The sequence below is a fragment of the Chrysemys picta genome, chromosome 16 (genome assembly GCF_011386835.1).
Source record: "Chrysemys picta bellii isolate R12L10 chromosome 16, ASM1138683v2, whole genome shotgun sequence".
Lineage (NCBI taxonomy): Eukaryota > Metazoa > Chordata > Testudines > Emydidae > Chrysemys > Chrysemys picta.
Genome location: NC_088806.1, coordinates 21,960,108 through 21,973,112, shown reverse-complemented (window position 1 = coordinate 21,973,112; position 13,005 = coordinate 21,960,108). Strand labels below are relative to the sequence as shown.

At 42.7% G+C, this 13,005-nt stretch overlaps 1 protein-coding gene across 4 annotated transcripts in view; it reads left to right on the top strand.

Moving 5' to 3' along the window:
- Positions 1-13,005, top strand: part of LOC101947239 (opioid-binding protein/cell adhesion molecule homolog) — an 847,277-nt gene that overhangs the window by 321,062 nt on the left and 513,210 nt on the right. The window lies entirely within an intron of this gene.

The window sequence follows — 13,005 nt, the reverse complement described above, 5'->3', positions numbered from 1 at the left end:
TGAAAACATTGCAGCCTTGGAAGTACAGCATGAACAATATAAATGCAGGCTTCTTCATGCTATTGCCTGCCTAGGGGCCTTATCCCTTGGAATTACTTATGGAGGTGAAAGTAGCCACGATGCATTCATTTCTTAGTCTTTCCCTGAAACTGCCATCTGTAATAATTGTGCATTTTGTAACGAGACTCTGCTAAGCAATGGGAGAGGACCAACCAAAATCATTGCGCCTAGCCTACAGGAGAACGATATAATGAGAACAATCCTTTAGTTTGCTACAAAACTCAATGGGACTCAGTCTAGTGACCGAGTGAAAAGATCTTCATCCTGCTATCAAGGCTCAAAGTCATCCAGTCTTCCTTGGAGTGGTAGATTGTAAATGATGCTGTTTAAATTTAAAGTATAAGGCAATAACCATTTTAAAGAGAGGTAGTCATGCTGGGTCAGATTTTAAACAATGAGACTGTTTCCACATGACAGCCTCTGCCAATAATTGCTTGTAATTGCTTTCCCATCACTACTGCATCTGTCTCAGAAGAACTGCAGAGATGTTGTCCTCTGCCCACTCAGCTTGGCTTTCTCCCCGCTTCACGCTGAGCAAGAGCATGTTTGCAATAAGGTTTCTTGCAGACACTGTAAATCGCTCGATTGCATCTGGAGGGATAAAGGGTTCTCGCCTCTTGTCTCTCGGATCAAATTATTTGGCAGCCGGTTATTGCTGCAAAAATAAATTCACACAAGGTTAAAGTCAAGGTGCTGCCCAGCCCTGAGTGGCTGGAGCCTCCAGCTTGCCAAGCTAAGATCATGTTCCTTTTCCCCAGGAGGTGAATTAATGCCCTCCATTGGAGGACTTGAGGGGAGATCTGTGGAGGGCTTGGTGGAGTGGGGTGTGCATGGGGTAAACTGAAGAGTCATGCACAGAGGGCAGGTTTGCACATGAGGTTTCTATAAGTGCAACTGCAAAAATGTACATGCATGCTCAAAACGCTGTGTTTGACCAGGCAAACTTGCCTATGCATACACAAATGAAGAGTCAGTGTGTGCATACAAAGAGGCATGTTTGACCTACAGTTACCCCACATGTGGCAGAGGCTGGGTTTTGTTGGCGCTCAAACGCCTGTTAACCTCTTGCACGACCTTTGGAAAATTCGGTTCTGGGTACCGATGTGGAATTAGGCAGTTTGGGTTGAATCCAGAGCCAGCTCGAACTATCTGCATTAGTCCTTAGTGTTACAAATTAAGTTTGACAGGCATAGGCTCACAGAAATGTGGGCCAGGGCAGCTTGTGATGTCACACCCTGGCACAGATACCCAAGCAGAAAGGGGGTTCATAGATTCATAGATTCCAAGGCCAGAAGAGATCAGTGTGATTATCTAGTCTGACCTCCTGTATAACACAGGCCGGAGCTTTTAGAAAAAACGTCCAGTTGTCAATGGTGGAGAATCTGCCACAACTCTTGGTGAATCGTTCCATTGGTTAATTATTCTCACTGTTAAAAATGTACACCTTATTTCCAGTCTGAATTTGTCTAGCTCTAGCTTCCAGCCATTGGATCATGTTACACCTTTCTCTGCTAGACTGAAGAACCCATTATTAAATATTTGTTCCCCCATGTAAGTACTTATAGATTGTGATCAAGTCACCCCTTCATCTTCTCTTTGTTGAGCTAAATAGATGGAGCTCCTAAGTCTATCACTGTCAGGCATGTTTTCAAATCCTTTAATCAGTCTCATGGCTCTTCTCTGAACCCTCTTTCATTTATCAGCATCCTTCTTCTTGAACTGTGGGCACTAGGACTGGACACCAGATTCCAGCAGCAGTCACACCAGTGCCAAATAGGTAAAATAACCTCTTTATTCCTCCTCGAGATTCCCCTGTTTTATGCATCCCAGGACTGCATTAGCCCTTTTGGCCAAAGCGTTGCACTGGGAGCCCATGTTCAGCTGATTATCCACCAAGACCCCAAATCATTTTCAGAGTCACAGTTTCCTGGGATAGAATCCCACATCATGTAAGTATGACCTACATTCCTAGATGTATATTTACATCGGGCCATATTAAAACACACATTGTTTGCTTGCACCCAGTTTACCAGGTGATCCAGATTGCTCTGAATCAATGATCTGTCCTCTTCATTAGTTACCACTCCCCCAATTTCTGTGTCATCAGTGAAGTTTATCAGTGATGATTTTATATTTTCTTCCAGGTCATTAATCAAAATGTTAAATAGCGTCGGGCTAAGAACTGATCCCCGCAGGGCCATGCTAGAAACATACCCATTTGATGAGGATTTCCTGTTGACAATTACATGTTGGGACCTATCAGTTAGCCAGCTTTTAATCCATGGAATTTATGTCGAGTTAATTTTACAGCTATCTAGTTTTTGAATCAAAATGTCATGTGACACCAAGTCAAGTACTTTACAGAAGTACAAGTACATTACACTAACATATTACATCAACACTATTAACCAAATTTATAATCCTATAAAAAAAATCACAGGATATATCTTCCATAAACCCATGTTGATTGACATTAATTACATTATCATCCTTTAATTCTTTATTAAATCGAGTCCCATATCAGCCGCTCCATTATCTTGCCCGGGATCAATGTCAGACTGACAGGCCTTATAATTACTCGGGTCATCTGTTTACTCTTTTTAAATATTGGCACAACATTAGCTTTCTTCTAGTCTTCTGGAACTTCCCCAGTATTCCAAGACATATTGAAAATCAACATTAATGATCCTAGAAGTGGGACCTACATTCTTGGTTCCTAGATGTATGACCTTGCATTTGGCTGTATTTTAAACACACACACGCACACGTTGTTCTAGTGAGCCCTGTTTACCATACAAGCCACATGGCTCTGTTCTAGAGCGGTCCTCGTTAGAGTCATCAATCTGATTCATCTGCGAATTTGACCAACAAGGATTATTTAATTCATTCTATATCATTGGTAAAAATATTCAGTAGTATTGGCCCAAAACAGATAGCTGTGGGATTCCACCAGAAACACCTCTTTTAGGTGACATTTCCTCATTTACATTTATTTTGAGATATTTGAATTAACCAGTTTTTAATCCATTTAATATGCACTGCATGATTTTGAATATATATGATGTTTTAATCAGACTCTCATGTAGTACTAAAGCATGACTCTTACAGACGTCTAAGTATATTTTGTTAATATTTATCTTTATAAATTCTGTTGATAATCTCAAAAATTCTATCAAGTTTGTCTGACAAGACACATTTTCCATAAAGCTGTCTTCTTTACTGAATGCCTCCCATATCAGCCTTTTCATAATTTAGCCTGGAAACAATGTCAGGCTAACAGGCCTGCAGTTATGCAGGTTATCCTTTTAAAATATTGGCACAATGTTCTTTTGTTCCTGATATTTGAAAAATTCCTTTTTATTGTCCTTAGCTTTATTGGTAATTGGTTATATTTTTACTGATGCCTTTAGCTTCCCTTTTCAATGTCTTCATTTTATAACTGCTAATATATAGTAATTTCTATCAGTGTCCACTTCCCACCTGTGTTTTAATTTATTTATTTGTTTAATCACTGTTTTCATATGTCTTAAGTAGGATAGTTTAACTGAAGAAATCTTCTTTCATAATTGCTGAATTATGGAATTTTGGGGGCATCTAGTAAAGTTTTCTTAGACAAATCCCCAGTTATTCACATTTTTTAAACTTTCTTCCTCCCAATCAGTTTTGCTCACAATTGTTTTCAACTCTGTGAAACTGGCCCCCGTAAAGCACCAAATGTATTACTTACATGAATGCACTAAATTCCTAACTTGGTTACCTGAGTTCTCTCTGCATCCTGCACCAGGTATGTTGACAGCTCCAGGCTCAAAGCCAAGGCTTGCAGTTCCATGAAGTAGGCAGTGTTTGATCTTTGAACTAAAACCTTCTTGGCACTAATGAGGAAAAGCAAGTGATAAGAAAGAACTCATATTGTCCAGCTGTCTCCTGTCGCAGGCTGCTTGGCTGGTGAAGCAACATACAGGCTAAGGAGGTCATCTGCCCGAGTTAAAGATCCATCTCCTATTAATCTAGCACCTGCGAACCCATTTGTTTCAGATGTTCTAGACTCATATATTAAGTTCACGTTGTTTGTCCAAGAGTTGCCCTGTATTTTGGGACCCCACCCCCAGAGCAGGCACACGGCCATGGCATTACAACTTATAGCTGGCCAAACATGGTGGCAAGAACCTAAACTGTGTTTTTCTGTGAGCTGGCCAGCCCTCTAATGTGGGCATTCATTTCTTTGATTAGGCTGAGTTTCTCTTTCCCAGTGCATCAGTTTCTCAGCATTTAAATAGTGCTTCCATATGCTAATCATACAACAGGACTACGAATGAATATCTCAATTATTTAATGTTTGAATTATTTTCTTGATGTAGCAAATTGAAGTATTGAGGGGGAAAATACCTTCCACACTCCTTTCCCTACTGCTGCATAATTCAGCAGGTGTGTAGCCAATGATTTAATACCTACAAGATCAGGAGTGACACATTTTATTCATATTAAGGAAGGACATTTGTCTTTCTTGCTCAGAGTATGAGGAACTCCAGCGATCCACTGAAGTGGCAGGGAAGCCAGCTGTGACGTGTCACCCACTGCTTTTCCAGAAGCTTTTATTAGCATTAAAGGGTGGGGGTTCACTTCTGAGACCGTGTCACCTTGTGTGTTGGCACATAGTGGGAGACCCTGTTTCCAAGCTCTCGCATCTGCCTTTGTCACCGTTACCCCATCCTGCAGCCATGGTGAAAAATGACAGTGTGTTGGGCTACGCTCACGCAGAGAAGGCATCCTCTGGTCTGGCGATCGGACTGTTGGGTCATTCATGATCCAAATTCCCATGGTCAAAACAGAGCTGCTGAAAGAGCTGTTTGCTGTGGCTACAAAAACAGCAGAGGAGCAAAGTGTCACATTTCTCAGACTTATCCGGGGGGATGCTGGAGGGTGCATCACTAGGCATGGAAATCCAACAGCCACCTAAGCCACAGGACTCCACTCTTCTGAGAAGACACATTTGTGGTCAATTCAGATTTTCTGTTACTGTAGAATATTCTTTATTAAGGGATCCCAGGAGGTAGTCTCTCTTGTGGATCTTTTCTCTACTCCTAAGAGATCTAAAAAAAAGCTAAAATTTGGGATTCACCTTGTCAGATAGTCTGACACGGTGACGATGAACAGAATTGTCTAAGGAACAGGCATGTTTAGCGTCAAGTCAGTGTATGTTCAAATTACCTTTGTTTGCCTTTATGTTCGCTCTCCATGGAGATCAGTAGTGTACGTCATGACAAGGAATGAGTGAATGGACTGTAATAAATAAGCTGCTACATATCACCTGATATGAGCAGATCAGTTTCATGAAAGTTGTATCTTGTTGCATATATTCACCAGGTAATTTCTGCAATTTATTCTTGGTCTGTAGCTTGGTTGTGAGCAGTTGGTTGTGAGTATTCGATATTCCAAATTCAAACCGTTTGGATAGGAAGCATAGGTCACATACTGTCTTGTTCTGATTGGACAGCTAGGTCACATGGTATTGTTCTTTTCCCTGATGGGATGGATGTAACTTTTAGAAACCATGTTTCTGGCATGAACACTCCTGGCTCCACAGCTGCAATTTGCTTTCTTGGCATATTCTCCACAATTACAGTAAAATTCCAAATGGCTAATTCATTCACTGGAATATTTGCAGAGTGCATACCCAAAAACAAAGTCAATGGGGTCAAGGGAATGTACTGACAACATGCAAATGACGAAGTCTGATGTTTTTGCATCTACCAGGTCTAGTCATAACACATAGGTAACAATTTGAGATTTGACAGAAAATCTAGGTAAATTTGATGTCAGACGGTGGTAGAGCTGATTTTTAAAAATGTGGGCGACAGGGGAGGAATTCACTTTGCTTTTCAATTCTTCTCAAAAATTCAGCATTTGATCAACAACTGAAACACTTTCACCAGCGCAGTGCACCACACCTGGCAGGAGCTGGATTGGCCGACGCAGGAACTGGTGCAGCTACTCTGCAAAGTGACACAAATGTGACCCAATCAGTTCCCTCCTCGCTCAGTTAGGAGACCTGTCGTGGGCAGCTATCCATATCACGTACCCTTCTAGCTACTCCATCCCTGTGAGTGCCTTTTCCTCTTTAGACTAGATCAGATCCCATGTGCTCCCCTCTTTGCCTTGTGTTGTCCGTGGATCGAGAAGCGAGGAGTCAGGGGTAAAACGCAGCGGCGGCGGCGGCCTTTCATTTGCTAAAAGAAAAGGGAGAGTTCTTTGGTCCCTGGCTTAGGGAGGCAGCTCTTCTCCACAGCTTCTCTTCTGCCTTGACTGGGATGGCAGAGGCATGACAGAATGTATCCCTGTCTGTGAGGTATCATTGAAAAACTCATCACTTAGTGATCCATAATATCATGTCAAAATGCACGGAGCAGCATTACCTGTGATGTTGTAAACATAAACTGAGATCATGACTAAAATTTTTCCAGAGAAGTCCGGGGAGTGGCCAAACCAGTTCCTCGGCCAAAGGGCAAGCCGATACCTCACCCAGGTGTAAACAAGGCTGATGGACCATTACCTCTAAGTGGCCATTCTGTGGCAGGAAAGGGGTTGGGGCAAAAATCAACATCTTAGCAAAGAAACAGCATGGAATTCCCGTCCACACAGACCGCTTGTTGCCATGCTCCCAGCTCCCTCTCAGAGGAGTATAAAAAGAAGGGACAGACACCCTAAAGCACCCCTCGCTCCCTCTCTCTCAGCTCATCGATTTCCTGCACCTGAAGCGACAAAAGTAGCAGTCACTGGACTCGGGCAGGAGTCCTCACCTAAGAAGTTTGGTCAGTAAGACTGCTGAAAGTATGTGGTGAGAAAACTTTACTTCGAGTTTAGCAGAGTTTGTTGAGTTAGGCACCTGTAAGCATTTTAGCTCTCCTTTGCTTGTAACCATTTCTCACCCTTAACCCTCATTACTTGTACTTAAAATCTACGTCTTTTTCGTGAGTCAATTTGTTTTATTGTTTTATCTAATCCAGTGTGTTTAAACTGAAGTGTCTGGGAAACTCCATTTGGGGTGGCAAATTGTGTGTATATTATTCTTTTAAAGAAATAACGGACCTAATATAGCTTGGATTGTCCAGAAGAGGGCCGGGCAATACAGGACATACATTTCTGGGGGCAGGAATCTAAGGCTGGAAGTGTGTGGAGGGTTATCCTGCAGTATAACCTAGGCTGGTGAGAGCAAGAGTGTAACCCACGTGTGGCTGGCAGGCTGCAATTACACACACACACACACTCTTTCTCTCTCTCTCTCATATATATGCTGATAGGCTTTGTGAGCGGCCCAGGTAGGAGCTGCTGTAGGGCACCCAACCTTGAAGGGATGATGCAGCTGCTCATTAATCTGGATCATACACCGGTATGTCACAGGGGACCCCCATTACTGTTTGTCTGCCTTGCCCAAAGCGAGGAGAGTAAGGCCAAAGCTCATCTCTCCAAGCAGGGGGAGTATAGTTAGGAAATTCCACCTCTGCCACGGCCCAGGGGGTGTGTCAAAGTCAGGTGGGCCCGAGATGGCAGATAATGCTAGCGCTAGTGGTTTGTGTTCGTGTGTGTGGCATGGGGGCCTTACAGAGCTAGAGAGGCAAAAGGCCACCGTGAGTTCACATGTGGCCTTTTCTGTTGTTAGAACGGCCACATTATATTGTGGTATGACATCATGGTTCCTCCGCGCAGCCCTGCTAACCCTCGAATACTGGCACCAGCTCGGTTTAACAGCAGCACATCATCTGTTTAGAAGAAGGTGCAGACGCACCTCCCCTCCTGCACCTGCTGACCAAAAAGAGTATCGCTTTCTGCCCAAAGTGTTCGTGGGGTTGTCTCCGTGGAGAGTTAGTGTGTGGCAAGCTGGGGTGTAAATGTAGAACATGATAGTGTGCGGCGCACCACTATCCGTGTGGACCCTGCTACCGTGCACTAAAGGTTCCCTGGTGTCTGTGGCCATACTGCCATTTCAAAGCAGAGTAGTTCAAAAGTGCACTAGAGAACTTCTCATGTGCGGGAGGAGGGTCCACACGGATAGTTACTGCATGGCACGCAGTCGGGATAACACTCACACACACCTGAACTTGCTGAGGCCTGGGTCAATCCCTGCTGGGAGGAGCCGTATCCCTCGGTGTGTGGGCATGCCCAGATACACATCCACCTACCCAGCCAGCTCAGTAACTCTCTTCCTCCATATCATACGATACTATTGATAGTCTAGTAGAAGGACCAATGCCTTCCATGGCATCAGGTCAGTCTTCTGTGGCAATGTGTGATTAGTCACTACGTGCCAAGTTAAGAGCAAATTGTGGTAGAATATGAACTAGTTTTCAAGTCACTCTATCCTGTGCACAATACAGCTGAATCACTAGCAATTATTTCTTTAAAATGTCCCCTATATATATAGTATATATAATATAATTTAAAAATACGAAATAATGAAGCAGGAAATAGATCCATTGTCAGCTTGCTGGCATGTTTCAAGAGGGGAATGTCAAAGCCACAGTCACAGAATGTGAAGGGGAATAGCAGCTGATTCCCACCGCTCTGTCCAGGAAAGTTACTGATTTGGGGGAACTGAGCATAAAGCTAGGTGAAATTTTTCATACAAAACCTCTGTGTGTGTGTGTGTGAGAGAGAGAGAGAGAGAGAGAGAGAGAGAGAGAGAGAAATGTTTTCTGGATTTGTCAGTTTAGCCAAATTATTTGGAATAAAAACAAAAGAACAAATCTGAAAATCCAAACCGTTTCATTTGGATGCAACATTTTTCTGCTGCAACATTTCAAATTGTTTTGGTTCAAAATAACGTCGTTTCAAAATTGCCTTGAATTTTATTTTTAAAAAAAATCAAACATTTTAAAATGCTCAAAATTGACCCCAAACATTTCACATATCCCCAAATTATTATTTATTATTATTTGATTTGCTGAAAATTTTGAAAAATAAAATGTTGGGTTGACCCAAAACAGTTTTTGTTGTTTGTGCTTTTTGGAATTGCCAGTGAACTGGAAAATCCATTATCCACACAACTCTAGCTGGGAGATAGTTTATTGTGTAAATCCATGTAAAACCTTCTTGCCCTGCCTTAAAGCAAGGCATTGGGTCTGATTCTAGGAATTCTGGGCACCCAAAACTTCAGCTAAAGTCACTGGGAGCAACCAATGCTTAGCACCTCTGAAAATCAAGCCCACCAAACTTATTCCAAAGGACTGTTCCTGGTATGACTGGCTGCAGCATCATGTGTCTCTGGCTGCCACTGTGACTTTCCTGTGTTGTTTCAAGACACCAGGGTGTGTTTGTAGTTGGAGTCATTAAAATGTTGTCCTTCTACCCTCTTGAGATCACACACCTGTTTATTTGTAAGAGCAGTAATAATCATTTTGAAACATTTTTTCATATTTTTAAATCTTGCTGTCTAATGTCCTTATTTCAGTTACATATTGTAATTAAGTGGGATTTTCTGTACCCCTCTGGGGCTCCCGAGTAAGCTAAGAATGTGAGGTTTCAGAGTAGCAGCCGTGTTAGTCTGTATCTGCAAAAAGAACAGGAGTACTTGTGGCACCTTAGAGACTAACAAATTTATTAGAGCATAAGCTTTCGTGGACTACAGCAGTCCACGAAGGCTTATGCTCTAATAAATTTGTTAGTCTCTAAGGTGCCACAAGTACTCCTGTTCTTTCTAAGAATGTGAGGGGTTTGTATTTTATGTTAACCTGCTTGTTTGAGGGTGTGGTAGGAAAGGGCTCCTCTGTGAAGTTGACTAGGCTGTTGGCATTGTAGTGGGATAGCTGTGATGTTTTAGAGCTTTTGGTGTGTACATGTTGAGATCAGGTGTGTATGGATGTTGAGGTCAGGTCTGTGTAGATAGACCCACGGACTTGTCCAGATCAGGTGTGTATGACTACAGCATGGGGAGGGTTCAGATTACATCAAGATATCTAATGTCCCTGAATCTCGGGTGTACGGAGTATGGGTAGAGAGGGTGAGCTCAGATGGGTATGGAGAGAACATATTTGTGCAGAGCACTCAGATGTGCCTGGGGACATCCCATGGTTACTGTACATGGAGAAATTGGTGGCCCTCAGAGCGTGACTCATCTTCATGGTTGTTCGTGGGATTTGTGCTCGGCTAGAGTTGTTGGAGAACCTGACTCTCGTGGCTTTTTTAGTGGAAACCTGAGGCTCTGTCACCCGGAGCCAATGGGACATGCACAGAGCTTTGCATGCCACAGCAAGGCTTCCCGTATAATTAACTGGTTTGAATTGTCCTGTAGCCAGGCTGTGTGGTTTAGAGTTGCTTGAATGCTAATGGATTTAGCCTTTCAGTTCTGTGACAGTATAAATGGCCTTAAATGCCTGCTGTGAGTGGAAGCAGTGGGTGATAGGAATCCACGGGTTGCTGTAAGGATAGTCGAGAGGGCCGAACTAATGGTGCTTGCTTGTTAATACTTCTTTGTTCCCTCTGATTCACTCAGCTCCTCCAAAAATGAGAGCCAGGGCAGCTGACATATCCATGTTCTTTCCAGTCTCTCTCTCCTAGCTGTGGCATGAACAGCTCCTGCATGATACAATCCCAGCAGATGCCCTAGCCCCGAAGTTGCCAGCTGGTTACCTTAGAGGGAGTACAGCAGAGAAGCCAGGCTGGATTTGGCAGTATGAGCCCTACGTGCTGATGCAGTGCTGAGGGACCTCACACAGCCCCGCAAACTGACCCAGGATGGTAATGCTGGCAATGGAACACTGCTATGTTTAGCTTTAGTCAAAGTGCACCCTGGATGCTACACTAGCTACAGAGGCACTATATCCTAATTAACTTTAAATGCCTCACTCATAAAGCCGTCAGTGCCAGGTTCTAATGTCTGTACTTTTAATGATGCATTTGATTAGAAGGTAATTTTATTCACTTGACGCAGCAGGGCCTATTTGGAGAAGGCAGAGGGTTAGGTTGTGTATTTTTTCCACCTTTTCACTGATTTTTGTTGCTGTTGTACTTACGGATCTAATCCAACAAGGCAGCGTGGTCTGTCTTTCTCCCGAACTTCCTACACAGGGCGAGCTAAATGTAAGCAAGTGGCTCCATTTTGTTGCCATTTCATAGCCTGAATGAGAAGGTACAAGCACTCTGCTAAAAGATGGTGGTTTATGTAATGTATTGTTACCAGGTGGCAGTTCACTCCCACTGGATGTTATAGAGAGGCGGGCACCACAGCTGGCTTCATAAACAAGTGTTCCATAATTTTATTTGAGCAAAAACATTTCTTCGCTGAAAAATGGTGTGTGTGTCGGGGGGTTCATCGACAATAAACATTTTCACAGGAAAAGGTTTTTGATTTTTTCCCCCCCATAGGAAATTTCAAAATGAAACAAAATACACGTTTTGTTGAGCCTTGAATGAAAAGTTTTGGTTTGCTTCAATTTTCAAAAATGTTCCATGTTTCAAAAAGCGAAAGACAATAAGAATTATTATTCAAATCTAAACGATACCAACCCTGTCTATTGGATTAGAAATGGAGATTTTCTTTCATTTACTTTCAAAACTTTCCTATGCAAAAATTGAAAGTTAAAACCAAAAAATGAAAATGAAAACTTTTCATTTTAAATTTTTCACAGGGAAAAAGTGGGTTTTTCAACCAGCTTTAAATTTTATGATTGCTGTTAACATCCGGAGCTAGCCAACGCTTTGCATATGGGTTAGAGTCATCAAATTTCATGCTTCAGGGCGTAAGCTGGATAGTTGCTAGGTCAGGAAGAAGGTTTTTTGCTGTATACTGTGTTGTATGGTGGCATTATGAAGTGGTGAGGAAGGGCACTATTTTCCTCTGAAGTATCAGGGTTTGGCCAGTCCTGCAGACAAATATTGGACTAGATGGTCCTGTACTCAGATCTCTTAAATCCTCTATTCCTTGCTGTTAAGAGATGTAGCAAATCATTGTTATAGGTAAACATTGGCTTTTCTCTACTTAGTTCACTTTCTAGATTACAGTTGTGTTATAAGGTGCACTTGTACAGTATGGCTTTCATTTCAAGCTTTCAAAAGTTCATGGGGCTGTTTTCCTCTCCATTTTACAGATGGGGAAACTGAAGCTCAAAAAGATAGTGACGTGGTCAGATAGAGTGACCAGACGTCCCGATATTTAGGCATTTGTCCCGATATTTTGCGGCACTCCGGTGTTCCACCCCACCCTCCACCGGCACCCCCCCATGTGTCCCGATATTTTCTTCCTCTCATCTGATCACCCTATGGTCAGAGCAGGGCTTGCACAAGTTCACACCTAGTTAGGGTCGGATCCTGGAATCGGATTTGAGTCCTGATTTCCAGTCCCCACTTCTACAATTTCTAGACAGCTTTGCCTCTCAGCATCACGTGAGTTGATAGAAACATTTCCCTTAGCCATACAGAGCTGCAGCAGTCAGCACTGGATGGGTTACTCTCTGTCCGCGGTGATAGTTGTTACCAGACGTTTACATGTTTTGAAATGTTAAATCCAGTTCTCCAAATAATTTCATCTTTTTTTGGGGTATCATTTCATAAGTAACATTTTTATTTTGTAACTGTAACTTCCCTCCATAACTTAACATCTTCCCTGGGGTCTGACTATACTTGTGCGTATTCTAGCAGCAGTTTTCTATGATGGAACATCAAGATTTGCCAAGTACATCCAGACCTACCTAGTGACTGCATTTGGGGCATCTGTACAGTTGTTCAGCACCATGAAGTGCAGCTGTTGAAAGAAAAGTGGCAGCAGATATCAACATTGTGGTGCTCCATTTCCCCTCAGTGACTTCCAGATTAGATTTGTTCAGAGGATGATTTTACCTAACTGCTAAATCTACAAGATCTTTCTATGTCCTTTCCAGCCAGAGAGATTCTGCGGTTGGAACATGGCTGGCAATTTTTGTTGGCCCTACATGAACCTGTATGTAGAATTCACCT